The sequence below is a fragment of the Mytilus trossulus genome, chromosome 7 (genome assembly GCF_036588685.1).
Source record: "Mytilus trossulus isolate FHL-02 chromosome 7, PNRI_Mtr1.1.1.hap1, whole genome shotgun sequence".
NCBI classification, from domain to species: domain Eukaryota; kingdom Metazoa; phylum Mollusca; class Bivalvia; order Mytilida; family Mytilidae; genus Mytilus; species Mytilus trossulus.
The window spans coordinates 729,357-749,531 of NC_086379.1; the positions used below are offsets into that span (position 1 = coordinate 729,357).

A 20,175-nucleotide genomic window follows, 5' to 3' on the forward strand; every position below is an offset into this window, starting at 1 on the left:
GTAAAAACACAAAAATACCGAACTCCGAGGAAAATTCAAAAGGAAAATCCAAAATCACAAGGCAAAATCAAAAGTCCAAACACATCAAACGAATGGATAACAACTGTCATATTCCTGACTTGGTACAGGCATTTTCTAATGTAGAAAATGGTGGATTGAACCTGGTTTTATAGCTAGCTAAACCTCTCACTTGTATGACAGTCGCATCAAATTCCATTACATTGTCAACGATGTATGAACAAAACAAACATACTCAAAGAGTAAAAATGTCAAAAATAGGTGTACAGCAATCTATTGTGTTATCATCTTAATATCACTATAAAAACAACAAATGTAACGAAGAATCACAAAAAGGCATACATCAAAATTAACATACTCATTTGGTTTTCTTGTACCACTTAATTTATGTATATAAAGTCTACCCGTCAAGGAAAGAAGGTTGTCATTGCTGGTGTAAAAATGCGCGTTTGAAATTCGTACAGGTAGACATAAAAATAATTTTGTCGTTAAAAGTATGAACAAAACAAACATACTTGCATCACTATAAAAACAACAAATGTAACGAAGAATCACAAAAAGGCATACATCAAATTTACCATACTCATTTTGCTTTTCTTGTACCACTTAATTTATGTATATAAAGTCTACCCGTAAAGGAAAGAAGGTTTTCATTGCTGGTGTAAAAATGCGCGTTTGAAATTCGTACAGGTAGACATAAAAATAATTTTGTCGTTAAACGTGTTGTAATCGACTTGTCCGGATCTGATATCACCGAAACCGGACATTGACTTATAGTGCGACTGTCAACTTCCTGTGGTGAGTACTTTGATCATTGCAGAATAACCAGAGAGCTTGATGAAGACAGACGTCTAACCCTCAACTCGTATCTGCCATTTGCCATACACGTACTTGGATAACTCAAGGTAACCTTACTTATTATATCAGTCTAGTTGCAAATACTATATTGGTGTCAGAAGTTTGTTTCAACTCACCTGGAGAATACCGGAAATGATTTTGTAGCGGCAAAATTTTTCTTTTCGAATTTTGAAACGAGAAAAGATTCGAAATTGACGAAATATACGGAGAATTTTCTAAGTGTTTAAAACAATTGTCAATAATCCTTTGTCAGTTTCACTGATTATTTATTTGACAATTATTTAATCATTTTAGAAACTGAAGTTTGATCGATTATTTTTTCTTTGTCATTGTCAACGACAAAGAGATACCTGTAGGCAAGTGTCAGTGTTACTGAAACTTATCCTATTAACAATTTAGTCAGTGTTACTGATTAATTATATAGCAAGACATTGTGTATTATCATTTTTTAAGAAATAGATTTATTCAATCATGACAGAACCACTGAATATTAACACAGCTACATTTTTACAACTGAAGTCATTAAAAGGCATAGGGGAGGCTAAAGCAAATGCCATACTAAGGGCAAGGGAAGAAAAAGGTACTCTTACTGAAGACAACATCTTTGATATTACAGAAATTTCTAGTACTCTTTGGACATCTTTATTAAAAGATAATTTAATAACTTTTAAAGAAGTAAAGCCACCGGGGGAAGATCTTGCATCAAAGGTAGCATTACTAAGGGATAAAATATCTAGTATTGAAAAGGATCGCTCTGAAATGGTAATTAGTTTTCAGTTACAGGCCGACCAGATGAGAGAGAAGAACCTGGCCATATTGGAACAACAAAGGTTGCAGTATGAGCAAGAGCGAGATGAATACATACAAAAGGTAAAACTAGAGATAAATCAATTTAGAGAAAAGGTAGAAACTAAAGATAGGGAATTAGATCGGTATCATGAAAAAACAGAGAGAATGCAATCTCAAATAGATCAGCAAGAGTCTCTTGCTAGAATCCAAAAGGTAATAACTGACAGGGAATCTAAATCAGGAGTAAGTTATAAACCTCCTTCAACTCCCGACAAATATGGTCCATCTGCTCCAAAACTGGCTATTTTTGATGGCAAAAGTGACTGGCGACCATACTTTTTACAGTTCTCTACCATAGCTGATAGATATAAATGGAGTGATGAGCAAAGATTGTTCAAATTAATAGAACTTTTAAGAGATAGGGCTTTAAAGTACTACAGTAACAGGGTTAAATCATTACAGGCCAATTATAAACTGTTTTGTCAGAAATTTAATGAGAAATTTGGGAAAAAGGAGTTACCCCATATTTTACGTAGATTATTACAGGATTTGAGACAAGAAAATGAAGAGAATTTGAGAGATTTTGCAGAGAGGGCACAGGAGTTGGCGGTTGATGGTTACCCTGACACTCCAGAGAAGTTTGCTGAGACGCTTGCTACTGATGCATTTTTGAGAGGTTGTCTAGATAAAAGAGCTGCTTTGGTTGCCATGGACAAGAACCCAGAATCCTTGGATCAAGCAGTCCAATTTGTACGTAGCGCAGCAGCTAACCAAAAAGTTATCATGGGTGGTAAGAAGTCTGAAGTGAAGAGAGTTACATTTTCAGATACAGAAGATGTCCAAGAGCAGGAAGAAGAAACATTTGCTGTAAGGGTTGTTGAGAAAGATGATGATAAAAGAGGGGTAAGTGCTAGTATTGAGAAAAGAATTAAGAAAACAGAAGATGATCTTGCAGAGACAAAAATTATTGTGAAAAAGATTCTCAATATACTTAACCAAAATCAGGGTCAAAATCAGAGGTCAAGGAGTACATATAGGTCTCCTACACCAGAAAGATCAACAAGCCCATATAGGGGAACTGGATGTTTTCAGTGTGGAAAAGAAGGACATTTTGCCAGGGATTGTCCGAGTAGGATAATGTATCGAAATGGGTCGCCCAGGCGAAGTAGGTCTCCATCACCAAGTCACAACACTTTTAAACTACCAGGGATCAAGAAAGACGGCCAATTCTTGATCAGCTCGGAACATGGTGGCCAAATATGTACAGATGTAAACAATTTACAAATAAAAGACATTGACAATACAGCAAAAATTCAGGAACTATTTTTGTATAAACATAATTCAGATTCAAAAACATTGTACATAAACTTAACTCTTAATGGGCAAAAAGTTTTAGCTGTTGTAGATAGTGCAGCTCAGGTTTCCGTGATCAGTACATCACTCCTTAAACAGTTGGGGCCAAGAGTAAAGATGAAGCAGCACATAATATTGAAAGGAGCTGGAAAAGGGTCTGAAATGGAAGCCAGATACACAGATGACCTTGACTTGACAGTTGGTAAACTCAAAGTCAAATGGAGGTTTGTGGCTGCAGAGATTACAGATAAGGTAATATTAGGTATTGATTTTTTGGAACATTTCAAGGCTATAATTGATCTAGGCAATTATACTGTTCAGATAAATCAAGATCTCATACCCGCCATTTGTTTAGGTGATAAGGAGGGTAAAATTTCACATGTTTACAGAGTAACGGTAGGGAGGAAAACAGTTGTTCCACCGCAGTCAATGAAGGTATTGAAAATTGAGATTGATAGGACACCTAACTCTGATATTATTATACAACCAAACTATGAACTCAAAGGTTTACTTACACCGAATGTCGTGCTGAAAATAGGTCAGGAGGTCTCAATAGTAGTACGCAATGGCTCCAATAAGTTTGTCACTTTGAAAGGAGGGTTGAAATTTGGAATTGGCACAGAAATAGAATGTGCAATATCCTTGACAGATGTAGATGAACTTGACAGGTTTTCTGACAAGTCAGTTAATGATTTTGTAACACATCAAGTTGCCCAGGCTGACAGAATATCTGATAGCCTGACAACTGGGTCAGAGTCGAATGAAAACTCAAATATGGGATCACAAGCACATACAATTTTATCCATTAAAGCTGACCAGAACCACTCTCATGCAGAGGTAAGTTCACAAGATTTTGATAAAAACATGCCTGACAGGGTCTCTGTCAAGCAAGTTCATTCAATTAAAGATATAGATGAACTTATTCCAAAACATATACAAGATCTGTATTCAAGGACCATTAAAGGTATGGCACTGTCAGAATGTAAGGACATAGCAGAATTATTGATTCAACTTCAAGATGTGTTTGCGAAAGGGGATATGGATCTGGGTTTATTTAAAGGGGAAATTAAACACCGTATCCACACTGGAGATGCTACTCCAGTAAAACATCGTCTGAGGCGGACTCCATTAAAGTTTGAAGGTGAGGAACAAACACATTTACAGGATATGTTGGATAAAGGGGTTATTCAGCCGTCAATATCTGATTGGGCGGCGTGTCCGGTTCTAGTACGGAAAAAGGATGGCTCTATCAGGTACTGTCTAGACTATAGGGGGCTCAACTCAGCTACAACAAAAGATTTATTTCCGATAGCGAAAATAGAAACCTGTCTAGATACTTTGCGTGGAAGCCAGTACATGAGTACGGTGGATATGGCTGCGGGATATTGGCAGTTGGAAATAGACGAGAGAGACCGCTATAAGACCGCTTTTGTGACTAAGTATGGTTTGTTCGAGCACGTCAGACTGCCATTTGGTCTCTGTAACTCGCCAGCTACTTTTAGTAGAGTTGTTCAGTTAGTATTGCAGGGTTTAACTTGGGAGGAGTGTTTAGCATATCTGGATGATGTCATCATTTTGGGTTATAGTTTTGAGGACCACCTACAGAAGCTGAGACATGTATTAGAGCGATTTCAGCAGTATAATCTCAAGTTGAAACCATCAAAATGCAATCTGTTCCAACAAGAGGTAAAATTTTTAGGCAAGATTGTCAGCAAGGATGGGATCTCAATAGATCGTAAGAACATTGATACTGTACAGAAATGGCCAGTTCCAAAAAGTAAGAAAGAGCTAGAATCATTTTTGGGATTTGCTAATTACCACAGGGAGCATGTGTCTCACTACGCTGCTCTGGCCGCACCTTTACATGTCCTTACAGGAGGAAAGGAGTTTAAATGGGAATCAGAACATCAAGATGCATTTAATAGTATTAAGAAGGCTTTAACTACACCACCTGTATTGGGATATCCTGATCCGAACTTTCCATTCATTTTGGATACTGATGCCTCTGAAAATACTATCGGAGCAGAATTGAGTCAAATTCAAAACGGCAAGTGTGTTACGGTAAGCTATGCAAGTAGGGTATTGACACCAGCTCAGAGAAAATATTGCACTACACGGAAGGAACTTCTAGCAATAGTAGCCTTTACCAGACAATACCGTCATTATCTTCTTGGTAACCAGTTCACTATACGCACAGACCATAACAGTTTGAAGTGGCTCATGAACTTCAAAAATATAGAGGGACAGTTAGCTCGCTGGCTAGAAGAGTTATCACAATATAACCTGAACATTCAACATAGACCAGGTAAGAAACATTCAAATGCAGATGGGCTTTCCAGGATACCTAATCACCAAGATCTTTGCTCACACTACAGCTCGGAGATACCCCTTAATTTGCTTCCTTGTGGAGGTTGTAAGTACTGCACTCGAGCAAGGAGCCAGTGGCAAACATTTGAAGAAGATGTAGACTTTGTGGTACCTTTGACAGCGAGATCTGTCAGCTGTACTTCACCAGTTGGCATCATAGGATTAACCATAAGGTCAATAAGGAATGTAACATCAGACAATAATATAGGTATAATGGGAATGCCTACCAGTTATTCAAATGATGATTTGGGGCAATTGCAAAGTCAGGATAAACATCTAAGTACTATTATTGCATGGTTAACACTGAATCATACTCCCTCTAAGCAGGAATTACAGATGCAGAGTCCAGGAGTTAGACATCTTTGGCAATGTAAGTCACAACTTAGATATCAAGACCGTATACTGTCTTATATCTGGGTGGACCCTATTGGTTCTAGGATTCTTTTTGTGACTCCAGACAGTCTGAAAGATGAATTGCTCAGGTGTTGTCATGATCTAAGATCTTCTGGACATTTAGGGCAGGACAAGACACTTTCAAAACTAAGGAAGACGGCATACTGGTACAAGATGTCAACAGATTGCAAAATCTATGTAAGTTCATGTCATGTTTGTAATAGGCAGAATAAGGCATGCAGGAAAGCAAGAGCAGATCTGGGGCAATATCACTCTGGGGTTCCTTTTGAAAGGATACCCATGGACATTTTAGGCCCTCTACCTGTAACTAAAATGGGTAATAAATATATTCTTGTGATCCTTGATCAATTTACCAAATGGATTGAGTGTTGTGCTTTGCCGAACCAACATGCAGAAACAATTGCCAAAGCTTTTATGGACAGTACAATATCAAGATTTGGGTGTCCCTTGGAGATTCATACAGATCAGGGGAAAAATGTTGATGGCAACGTGATACGACAGCTCTGTGAACTCTTAGAGATAACGAAAACAAGGACGACAGCATATCATCCAGCTTCAAACGGTCAAGTTGAACGTTATAATCGCACTCTTGCGCAGATGATAAGGTGTTTCACTAAGAGACGACAAGATAGCTGGGATGTACACCTACAGCAACTTACTGGTGCCATTAGAGCTACAGAAAACAGACAAACTGGGTTCACACCAAATTTCATGGTTTTTGGCAAGGAAAATAGTCAACCTATTGACCTAGTTTTGGGTTTTGATGCACCTAACAGGACTAAAGAACAAAAAGAGCTAACAGATTATATCAAGATTCTTAGAGAGACGCTGACAGAGGTACATGTCCTTGCCAGGGAAAACATTAAAATGGCTCAGTGGAGACAGAAGAGAGATTATGACCTGAATGTCAATTGTAAGGTATATAAGGTAGGAGATATTGTTTTTAAGATAGATTCAGCCAGGAAAGTTGGGGTATGTCCAAAACTGAAGGCACCATGGAAAGGGCCCTTTGTGGTAGCTGAGGTTAAATCACCGGTCCTATACAAAATTAGGAACAAAAAAACATCTGAAGTTGTTCATCATGATAGGCTCAAACTCAGTCAAATTCGTGACTTACCTGTCTGGACACAAAGGCTTAAGAAAAGAATACTAGAACAGGTGGAGAGGAAAATGTTGGAAGATTTAACTGACAAGGAAGAACACTGTGACTTAGGGCTAGATTGGCTTTTCAGTAATAATGAGCCAATGTTGTGGAACATGATGGACAGTGGCCTTGCACAGTCAGACTCTCTGACTGGTGGAGGCAATACTGGAATTGGGCAGTCAGATTTTCTGACTAATAAAAGGAGTTCACAAGAAGCTGATCAGTTTACACTACAGGATTGGGAAACCCTAATGAACCTTGATGATAATTTTGGGGATCAGACAATAATCTATAATGTAGCCGATACTGTGGAAGCACAAGTTAAACTGTCTGATAGGAGCAGAGGGAGGGACAGGAAGGCCCCTGCCCACTTTAGAGATTTTGTAATGGACTAATGATGATGCAGTTTGTGTATAAATAGTGTATATAGGTTAAATGTTTAATTTGTTTTTTCTTTATCTTATTTTTAAAGAATGGAAGAGGAAGAGCTAGACTATGAGCCAGAAGAAGAGGAAGTGGGTGTGCTGAAAGAACAGATAGAAAATGAAGGGTGTTTGCTGAAAGAACAAAGAATTAAAGGTAGCAGTAATAATAAAAAAAGATCAAGACCATGCTGTATATGCTCTGGTAGGTTTGTGAATGTAAGAAGACATGTACTTCGGGCTCATGTACCCTGGTATACTGCACCTCTGTTGGCATGTTGGACCTGTCAACTTCAATTTGGCCAACAGGGTGCATTTACTATACATTGCAACGACTATCACAACTCAGAGCAGACACATGGGTATAAAGAGGAATTTTTGGTTGACTGGGTTGAATTGATGAATGGCTTACTCATAGAACTTTATCGTCAGTTCGCGGTTTCCACACTGGACAAATTGGTAACATTCGCCAGGGAGATGTCCACTCTAGAACAGTGTGACAAAGCAACCTTTCATCAAACAGACCTGCCGTTTCTGCTAAATTTCAACAGGATAAACCATTTTCACTCATCATCAGCTTACACGGTCTTTCCACCATCAAACATACATTCTCTCTTACACTGGAAAGTCTTAGCTTTATTAATTAAATCATCCGAGGATTCCGAAAATTTACTTTCATATAATTGTAAATTGTCTCTATGTAAAATTACTTCACATCCGATACACACAGTTATTGACACACATTTTCATTGGGACAAATTCTTCCTACAAGCCAGATTTTCTGGCTTGCCTTCATACATTTGGGAAGAACAAGATAATGAAAAATTTCAGATTAGAAAATTAATATCAAATTTTGTTTTTCCAAGTCGATGGACAGCTTGCCCAGATGGGGATTTGTTAAGGGAGGATAAGAGAATTCTCCACACTATTGGAATCCATCCGAAGGTAGCAGGGAACCAGGTGGGTCGGAACTTTAATGAGTTGAAAAGAAGAATCCCAGGTAATTTTTTAGCAATAGGGGAATGTGGATTGGACGTAAGTCAGGGGGAGAAAGATATAAGAGAGCAAGTTAAGGTACTACGAGTACAATTAGAGTTGGCCAGAGATTACAAGTTACCTGTCGTAATTCACTGCAGAGGTAAAAACATAACTGCCAGGTGCTTAGATATCATGTCAGAGATACTGGACAGGGATCATGGTGTCCACTGGCACTGTTTCTCCCAGGACAAGACAACATATGAAAATATAAAGCGGTGTTTTCCTAATACAAAATTTGGTATTTCTCCATTACTGTTAATGGAGGATACCTATCCACAACTCCGCTCATAGGTTTGCGAGATGAGCCTAGAGGACATCATTCTGGAAAGTGATGCACCATACCTCCACCCCAAGAACTATGAGGACAGTTCTCCAATATTGATTAGATCTATTATACAGAAATTGTCTATCATGTTTAATATTCCAGGAAGGGAAATTGCTGACATCACCACCCGAAATGCTCAGCAGCTATATAAGTTTGAATAGCGTATCTTTGTGTGTATATATATTTTTAACTGTAAATAACTATATGCGTATGTGTATCATGTGGAACAGTAACAATTGTACTGTGTTGTAAAACTGTTATGTGAACTATGTGTGTTTGATGTGTAACTGTAAATATTGTGCCATTCTATTGAATGACTTTCGTTTCAAAGGACCACTGGAAATATTAGGACAAAGGGGGTTATTACTGACATGGTTAAATGACAGTAACACCTCAAGTTATAAGTAAATCAATGGAGATATCATGATATCTGCGGGACAATTTCTGACATGATTAAATGACAGTAACTTCATTCACCGTTTAAGGAAATCATAGTGGGACAAAAAGGACTTCAGAATAGAGAACTATCACTAATCATTCTTTATATGAATTTATATTATACCAACAATCTTTTCAGAGAGAAGGGGGAAGAATGTTGTAATCGACTTGTCCGGATCTGATATCACCGAAACCGGACATTAACTTATAGTGCGACTGTCAACTTCCTGTGGTGAGTACTTTGATCATTGCAGAATAACCAGAGAGCTTGATGAAGACAGACGTCTAACCCTCAACTCGTATCTGCCATTTGCCATACACGTACTTGGATAACTCAAGGTAACCTTACTTATTATATCAGTCTAGTTGCAAATACTATAAACGTTTGAACAAAACAAACATACTTGCATCACTATAAAAACAACAAATGTAACGAAGAAGCACAAAAAGGCATACACCAAATTTAATATACTCATTTTGCTTTTCTTATACCACTTAATTTATCTATATAAAGTCTACCCGGAAAGAATAGAAGGTTTTCATTGCTGGTTTAAAATTGCGCGTTTGAAATTCGCACTGGTAGACATAAAAATAAATTTGTCGTTCAAAGTATGAAGGTATACATACATGCATAGTCAAGTTGATATAACAAACAACAGACTCAACAGTAAATGTAATAAAAATAAATAAATAAGATGTGGTTCAAAGTATGATGGGATACATACGTACAGTATCACGTCAAATGTATAAAATAAAAAACAGACTTAACAGAAGTTTAAAGTATTTTAATGAATAATTTTATCATTCATAGTATGTAAAAATCCATAAGTAAGAGTAATTTAAGTAAATGAAATAATTTTGTCGTTCAAAGCATGATGTTTTTATATAACCATAGAGTCAATTCAAAAGAATATCTCAAAAATGTACAAGCAATATTAATAAAGACTAATAAAATAACACTATAACGCGTTATTAAGATGATAACCAACGTCAGTACGCAAAATCTATACTTCAAGACCATCTTGTATTATTTGTGAAGTTGATACGGAATATTTATCAACAAGTTCTGGGTATCTTCCGATGAACTTTTTTAGAAAAAGGACGAGACGTTCTTTGACATACCCCTGGTTCATCAACTTTCTGCTCAGACACTGGTGACGTTGTACAAAGTCTGAATAGGAGCTGCAAGCTCTTGAATACCTAATAAGTTGGGAAATGTATATTCCATATGCAGGTGAAGTTGGTATATTACTACTAAGGTACAGATTGCATAACAATTGACCCGGAGGCAAATAATTAAGTGACACAGTTTTGATGGCAACATCCAGTGGCGGATCCAGACATTTTCATAAGTGGGGATCCGCTGACTGCCTATATAAGAGGGCCCCGCTCCAGTCAAGCTTCAGTGATTCCCTATATAAGCAAGCAATTTAAAAAAAAAAAGGGGGCTGGAACCCCTCTAAATCCGCATCTGACATCATTTCGGCAATTCGCAAGAGATTCAGTTATTATCGAGTATCGAGTTGCGAGTTAAGAAAGTCGAGTTGCGAGTATCGAGTTGTGAGTAACGAAAGTCGAGTTGCGAGTTTCAAAAGTCGAGTTGCGAGTTACAAAAGTGGAGTTGCGAGTTTCAAAAGTGGAGTTGCGAGTTATAATAATAATAATAATAACTCATTAGTATTAAACTAATTTTCAATAAAGCTATCTACATACAATATCAACTACATATTAAATGAAACATAATAATTATTAATCTGATAATATACAAATGTAAACAATAGATCTAAATACACAAACTATAATTACAACAACCTGGTGATCTTTATACGACCGCAGTGGTCCAACCCTGAACGGTTGGGGCAAATTTGGTCACACTATTCAAGCTTGATACTTGCTGAATTTTTGACATAATAAAGGTTTTGGTCACAAAATAAATGTGGAAAGAGATCGAACAATTCTACTGTACAATACTGTGCAATTGAAGGCTTCTTCTTGAAACTTTTCAAAATTCGAATTTCGAAAAAAATTTGAAAAAACTAGAAATCCCTTAAAAAATTGTAACCCCCCCCCCCCCCCAAAAAAAAAGAAAGAAAAAAACAATCTTATCGAAACCCCCCTTTGAGCAATAGCCCTTAAACTCAATCCCATCATTTTCTTTGTAGTATGGAACCTTGTATTACAATTTCAGGGATTCATTCACCTAAACAAGTTTTTGTTTGGAAACTAGAAACATGCTTCTTTTTTGCCCTTTTTTGGCAACTAATTCCTACATATTTTGGGCAATTATTCCAAAACTTAATCATAGCCTCCCTTTTGTTATATGGAACATTGTGGTACAATTTTAGAGAGGTCCATACAATTACACACAAGTTATTGTCTTGAAACTAGAAAAAAATGCTTGCTTTTGGCCCCTCTTTGGCCCTTTGTTCCTAAACTTTGGACCCATAACCCCATAAACGAATCAAAACCTTCTACTTGTAGTTTTAAACATTGTGATACATTTTCAGAGCAAATGAAATACTTATATACAAGTTATTACTGGATAATGAATTCCACACTTTTGGACCACTAAAAGAACCAGATGATCCACAGTGCGCAGCTTTATACGACCGCAGAGGTCGAATCCTGAACAGTTGGACACAAGTATGGACATAACATTTGAGCTTGATACAGCTTTGATTTTGGAGTGTCATTAAATAGTTGACACAACATAGGTTTCTGACACAGAATGAATGTGGTCTAAGAACTTTAACTTAAAAACTTTTTAAAGATTTTAAATTGGACATTTATATCCAAAATCTAAGTTTAATGTTGGACCCTTTTGGCCTCTTATTCCTAAACTGTTGGGACAAAAACTCCTAAAATCAATCTTCCTTTTGTCGTCATAAACCTTGTGTTAAAATTTCATAGATATCTGTTTACTGAAAGTTATTGTGGGAAAACCAAGTAAATGCTATTTTGGGCCCTTTTTGGTCCCCAATTCCTAAACTGTTGGGACCAGAACTCCCAAAATCAATCACAACCTTCCTTTTATAGTCATAAACCTTGTGTTTAAATATCATAGGTTTTTATTCACTTATACTTAAGTTAAAGTGCGAAAAACACCAAATGTCTTCGAACGACGACGACAACGACTACAACGCCAACGTCATACCAATATACGACCGAGACCACACTTGTCTGTTCTTCTTCGCTTCGTTGTTCGCTTGCTTCGTTGTTCACGAATATAATCCCTAGTGTTTACTCTTATAAACTAATAGGGACGAAAGATACCAAAGGGACAGTCAAACTCGTAAATCTAAAACAAACTGACAACGCCATGGCTAAAAATGAAAACGACAAACAGAAAAACAATAGTACACATGACACAACGTAGCAAACTAAAGAATAAACAACACGAACCACACTTGTTGTTTGTGACTTTTCATTCCATTTTAAGTACCAAACACAATGCCTAAATACTTTCTAATTATAAAGTTGCTAGAAATACTTAAAACTTTATGTCTACTATCTTTGATCTCTCGTTGATGAGCTCTTCTGCGGCAGGTTACAATGTAGTTAATTGAAAGATCTAAAAAATACAAAAGTTTCTCACGGAATGTATACAAAGAGGGTAACCAAAGCTTTTGCGACGATGCAAATATTAAACTTTACAATATGAATAAATATCTTTCACCAACGAATTCGAATAGCAAAAGCTATTCAATTAACAAATATTTACTTATTAAGCTTTAAGTAAACTATTTAACAATGAAATACATTAATTATGTTTGGAGTTTTACTAAGGAAGCTAATAATCAATTAATAACACTGTCTGCCACGCAGCTTTCGGGGACTCTCCCTCTGGTATCTTTCCTCCCTCTTTTATAGCTGACTATGTGGGGGCTTTTTCTAATTATTGGGAGCATTATGATGACCTATAGTTGTTAATTTTTGTGTCATATAGTCACAGAGTCATCCTCATCGCTTCCCTTAACCTTATTCTATCACCAGTACACCTTATTGCTATTTGAGTACATTCCGAAAAAAAAACCAGTCATTTATACGGGTTACACTAATGACTGGACAGAATGACAGGACCGAATGACAGGACCAACTGAAAAATGCTAATAACTTTTTTCATTTCTCAAGGGATTGATCTCAAATTTGAAATATAATAAGATTTCATCATTTGATAAATAGATTTAAGAAAAAAAAAATAAAAAAAAATGTGAGAACCATAAGAAAACGTGACATGACCAACTCGGATAATGACAGGACCAACATCGAAAATGACAGGACCAAATACAAATGCTAATAACTATTTTAGTTTTCAAAAGAATAACCTCAGATTTGATAAATAAAATGTCATATTTTGAAAACAAAATGTTATAAAAAATATAGATTTATTTTCAAAATTTTTCGAAAACGTGACATGACCATCGCTGCATGACATGATATACCTCGACAATAACAGGACCAGCTGAAATTGCTAATTTCTCTTTTATTTCTTGTAATATTTTTCTGAAATTTGAAATATGATAAGATTTTATCATTTGATAAATATATTTAAGAACAAAAATTAAAATAATTTGTAAGGAACTTAAGAAAACGCGACATGACCAACTCTGATAATGACAGGACCAACATCGAGAATGACAGGACCAAATACAAATGCTAATAACTTTTTTAATTTTCAAAAGAATTACTTCAGATTTGAAATATAAAATGATATGTCATATTTTAAAACCAAAATGTTATAAAAAATAAAGATTTATTTTCAAAAACTTAAGAAAACGTGACATGACCATCGCTGACTGACATGACCTACCTCAATGACAGGACCAAATACAAATGCTAATAACTTTTTTATTTTTCGGAAGAATTATCTCTGATTTGAAACATAAAAAGATATGTCATGTTTTGAAACCTTAATGTTATGAAAAATATTGATTTTTTCAAAAACTTTCGAAAACGTGACATACCATTGCTGAGTGACATGACCAACCCACGTGGACCAACCTCGACAATGACCGGAACAAATGAAATTGCTAATAATTACTCTTATATTTAACAAAATATTTCTCTGAAATCTAAAATATGTGAATATAATTCCATTTTATACATAAATATAAAAAAAACGGCATGAAAAGCCTGCTGTAATGTTGTCAATGACAGCACAATCCTAGACAATTAATGACAGGACCAAATAAAAATGCTAATTATGCATGACATTTGTCAGAATATTCCTCTCAAATTTCAAATATTAATGACAATTTAGACCATTTCGCACATCAAATAAGAAAAATATAGATTCAAAATATAGAAAAAACTTATTGAAAGCTTGCGGTTGTGTGACCTGACCAACATTGGCTATGATCTGGCCGATGAAAAATCATAATTTCTTTCCGACTTATTTTACTAAAATTGTTCAATTCTGATCCATATAATTAGTAAGATAATTCTTATAAATTCAGCAAATTATATTTTATGGTGGTTAAAAATGTTGGCGGACAAAAAAACACGAATGATCAGTATATTTAAGAAAGAGATCTTGAAATATTTATATATGCTATTACATATAATCATTTTATAGTTTAAAAGAGATAGTTCATAATAAACTATAGATAAATTAAGATTTATTGAATTATCATCATAATTCTTGACATCATGAAGCCCGATTTAAGCCGCTTTGAAAAGGTATCAAACATTTTAAAGTAGTCCGTAAAAATGTTTGATTCAGTATATTTTATGAAAATATTTAAACTACCAAGAAATCATGCATGCAAGGGTCGGGCAAACTTCAAGAAATGTTTATATGTTTATTTTGAGGGGAACTATCAAGATATACCCTGCATATACTCAAGCATACATGGAAATAATTATTTACGGTTCTGAAACTGTTAATAAATCAACGACATGAACTATTATGTGATTTCAATTACTGTCATCACAATCTTTATTGGATTTATCAACTTATTTATGGCTTATGTCACACCTTTTGTTTGTTACCTTATGATTGTTTTCAGACGTGTCAGATTATGACCATTAATTAATATACAAAATATTCTGAATGAATGATCTTTATTCTCCTAAACCAAGTACATTTTTACAGAGAAGATATTACAATGATGTATATAACATATATAAGATATAGCATGTGTGAAATATCAATTAATATGATAAATATTTACACCAAAGAATAATCATGAAACATATAGTTCTACTAACTTGGAGGATAGACTTTCACAGAAATAAATTTAATAAATCTACAAAGTTTCTCAAGCTCTAGGTCACATAATATTACAGCAAGCTTTTAATATTTTTTTCTATATTATTTCTATATGCTTATGAGATCGCACAATTGGTATTTTTTTATTGTTCATAGTAAAAACTAATGTTTTGTATCTCATTACATGTATTTGAAAACATCAGAATTTTTCAAATAATGAATTAAAAAACCCTTAATTTTACTATGAACAATAAAAACCAAAAATACCGTGCGATCTCATAAGTCATGTCAGTCAGCGATGGTCATGTCACGTTTTCGAAAGTTTTTGAAAATAAATCTATATTTTTTATAACAGTTGGGTTTCAAAATATGACATATCATTTTATATTTCAAATCTGAGATAATTGCTTTGAAAAATAAAAAAAGTTATTAGCATTTTTATTTGATTCCTGTCATTCTCGATGTTGGTCCTGTCATTATCAGAGTTGGTCATGTCACGTTTTCTAAAGTTTTGTACAATTTAAAAAAAAAAAAATTCTTAAAAGTATTTATCATATGATGAAATCTTATTATATATTTCAAATTTCAGAAAAATATTATGAGAAATAAAAAAGAAATTAGCAATTTCTTCTGGTCCTGTCATTGTCGAGGTAGGTCATGTCAGTCAGCGATGGTCATGTCACGTTTTCTTAAGTTTTTGAAAATAAATCTTTATTTTTTATAACATTTTGGTTTCAAAATGACATATCATTTTATATTTCAAATCTGATGTAATTCTTTCGAAAAAAAAGAAGTTATTAGCATTTGTATTTGGTGCTGTCATTCTCGATGTTGGTCCTGTCATTATCAGAGTTGGTCATGTCACGTTTTCTAAAGTTTATTACAAATTTTTTTCTTAAATATTTTTATCAAATGATGAAATCTTATCATTTTTCAAATTTGAGATCAATCCCTTGAGAAATGAAAAAGTTATGAGCATTTTTCATTTGGTCCTGTCATTCGGTCCTGTCATTCTGTCTAGTCATTAGTGTAACCCCATTTATACAACTTCCTGTTTGAGTCACCGGCCGAATAATGGAGGTCATCAGTGTGAGCTGAGGGAGAAAAAAATTTAGAAAGTGATCATTAAGAAACTTTGATATAGTATGATCCACTTTTTTCGAAATTAAAATTAAAGTTAAAAAATATTTTGTTTGAAGTATTTACGGTAGTTTAAATAGGTCACATTAAAAAGTATCATGCATGGTGAATTGTTTAAACAGGGTCCCAGATAGCCTCAACTGGATGAAAAAGTTGTGTAATTTAAGAACTTATCCGGAATGGAATAAATAGCGATTAGGTGTATAATTCAGCACTCAGTCTGATTAGTCTGATCAAGTCTTGATCAGTAAGGTGCTTAAAAGTGTCATCCTCTATCCTCTCATCTTTAAACTTTTCAATTTGAAAGATTTGCCAATTAAGTTCTGCAAGAGCACGTTGTATAGCAGACGACATGTTGACAGTATGAAAATAAACCCGAAAAAAATATCCGGCTTCGTATGTTTTCGGTTATTTTCGGAAGTCTACCGCCACATAATGAAAAAAAAAAACACTGAATGTAATTGATTAACCACCTAGTATAATTTTTTTTTAACCAAACATCTATACTATTAAACGAGAAGACCTCATTTTGGGTGTCGCTTCTCTTCTTTCCACAATAAATTAATCAACACGCCACTGTGTCCTATAGGTACAGTGCATAGTGCCATTTGTCATCCATTTATATGATTGTTCAGATTGAGTTATTGTTTGAGAAAAACGAGAAAAAGGGCATCCGGATATTGTCCCGTCATTGGACGACATTTTAAGTGAGATTAGACTTCCGGTTTGCGTTTTTCTGTATACTTTGAACATACATATACAAATAATTAAGTGTATTTTCAGAATTCTATTGGCTATCATTTTCAAGTTTACTATCCACTGCTTTCACAGAGTTTATTAAATAGAGACGGTCTGTATACTATATCAATAACCACCATTGATCGATTAGTAAACAGTGGCAGATCCCGAACTTTTCCTACGTTGACCGACCTAAGGGGGCCCACTCCGGTCATGCTTCAATGATTCCCTTTATAATCAACAAAAAAAATTCCACGAAAGGGGGGCCAGCCCCCCCTCTTCACCCCTGGATCCGCCTAGGGTAAAATTAGAATTGAAAGTCAATACACTATATTTATATAGTAATGAAGGTTCATAATATACAGATAAGCGCTAAAAATCTTCATGTGAACTTTTGATACTTTTCTGAAATCTCCAGTCATTAAATTCTTTACAAAATTCATTGATTACAAAAAAAAGAAGATGTTGTATGATTTCCATGTTGAGACAACTCTCCACAAGAGACCAATATGACACAGACATAAACAACTGTAGGTTAGCGTACGACCTTTAACAACGAGCAAAGCCCATACCGCATACTCAGCTTAAAAAGGCCCCGAACTGACAAAGTGAAACAATTCAAACCAGAAAACTTGCGGCTTTATTTATGTACCAAAAAATAAATGAACGAAAAACAAACATTTTTCCTGTCCCCAATAACCAATGACTTGTGATACTTTTGCTGAAATTCTCCAGTCATTCAATATTTTACAAAATTCTTCCAACAACACTTTACATACTTTAAACTACGCTCTGAATGCCCGCGATTTCGCGGGTGTGTTCTAGTAAACATTTTAACCACCGATCATAAAATTGTGTGTACTGAACATAATATTTTTTTTTCTCTGAACATAATAATTAGTCTACAGAAGATAATATTTAATTCACTCAGTCAACATGATAACAGTACTAATAATCAAGTGTGTTTGACCAAAGAATATTTCGGTTTCTCTATACATCAACATAATGAGAAATCTACATAATATAAAAATATGTTGACAGAAGATATTTTCAAAATTACTGAATATAAAGACAAAAGTATATTGATTAAAGTTCTGAATATAATACCAGATCTGCACAATATAATGATTATTCTACTGATCATTATGATGTTATTGCTCAACATAATTGTTATACTACTGAACATACGAAAAGGGCACTCATAATCGAAAAAAAAAACCGCTGAAAATAATTAAATGATCACAGCATATACTAAATATGGACAACGGAGGACAGCTATGGCGTTCCATATTCCTTGTCTGTCCTATTATATTCATTTATATTATTAATTCATATATTTTAACAAATTTGATTCGTTTAGGGATAGTCACATGTTAAACTATATTTTCGAAGGTAGAGAGAAAACGGCTGATAGCAAAAAGCATATTGCACAGAGCATATTGCACGGTTATTTTTAGAATATTAAAAACCGATTTACTTTGTGACGTCATGTAATGAATTTCACGATATCGTTAAACGTTGCAAATGATATCTGTGATCGATTATTTGACGAAAAAAATCTTCAAATACCTAAGATGTCAAACAAACAAACAAAATAATTAAATAACAACTAATATGTTGTTATTGTCAAGGAGACAATATGATGTATAAATTTCAAACAATATCAAACGACGATTTTGATACAAATAAGCATAATGGTCTGAAATTTTAAATAATACTAACAAATATCGCCTTTGTATTTGGTCAATACAGGATATATCGACTCAAAGAAGTATATATAGAATAACCATACATTGTCTCGAAATATCAATGTTATTTGTACAAGGCTTAGAAACAGGTAGAAAGCAAGGCTGTGCCGAGCATTTCTACCTGTTTCGAGCCGAGTACAAATAACAAATTGATATTTCGAGACAATGTTTGGTTATTCTTTATATACTGCAACTCTTATAACTGTTCTAAATGAAGTATTTTGGGTAAAAAACATAATTTCTTAATTTGAAGCGGACGACGTTAAATTTCCGCGAACCTGTATGTTTTATTGACGTCATAAATAAAACTCTACGGAAACACATTGTCAACGTCACAAACAAGGTGATATACGGTCAGCGACTGTATATCACATATGAATATACGGTCAATGCAATTTGACTGCTCAAATAGCACAGCTGCAGTATATATCCTTTTATTAAATGATATTAGCAAATAAGCCCTAATACGGATAAATTAGCATGTGCAATACTAAAAATGTTCCACTGTCGATATAAATCAAGATTTAATATTCCTCTTCGAACAGGGCCAAAACGGAAAAAACACGGCCAATACAGAAAAAAACGGGAAAAAAGCCGTATTAGCCCTAGGGCTAATACAGGACGTTCACTTCCGGTTTTCAATTTTCTTACGACATTACTTAACTTTGGAAGTATCGTTATGCATAAAACAGTTGTATAATATTTTTTGAATCAAAGTCTTAAAATAAACAGGTTAAATGATGTGCAATGTTTTGTAACGTCTTAAAGTTTTTAAACGGAAAAAACAGGGCCAATACAGAAAAAAGCGGGAAAAGCTGTATTGGCCCATGGGTTAATACGGGACGTTCACTTCCGGTTTTTATTTCTCTTATAATCATTTAATAAAAGTGTTATTAACTGGCTGTTTCTGTATTGGCACTGGTATAGATTCTCGGTCAGCTGTATTGGCCCTTGAATCTATACCAGTGCCAATACAGAAACAGCCAGTTAATAACACTATATTATTAAAACTACTGTAATCCAATGCAACATATGTCTGGAATGATTTTTCTCTACTTTTTAAGTTACAATTTGATATCAGTTAGTTATTTTGTATTGTTATCAATTTTTTTAAAACCTAAATTACACACTCAAAAGTTGAGTCTGCATTAGCGGATCCGGAATGACGGGAG

The 20,175-nt window shown here is 34.6% G+C and overlaps 1 protein-coding gene and 1 long non-coding RNA gene across 2 annotated transcripts in view; both read left to right on the forward strand.

Moving 5' to 3' along the window:
• LOC134724459 (multiple epidermal growth factor-like domains protein 10) overlaps positions 1-20,175 on the forward strand; it is a 57,364-nt gene that overhangs the window by 14,343 nt on the left and 22,846 nt on the right. The window lies entirely within an intron of this gene.
• On the forward strand, positions 747-9,509 carry LOC134724467 (uncharacterized). The gene is made up of 2 exons (XR_010108431.1): positions 747-923; positions 9,306-9,509. It is a non-coding gene; the product is annotated as an uncharacterized LOC134724467 (long non-coding RNA).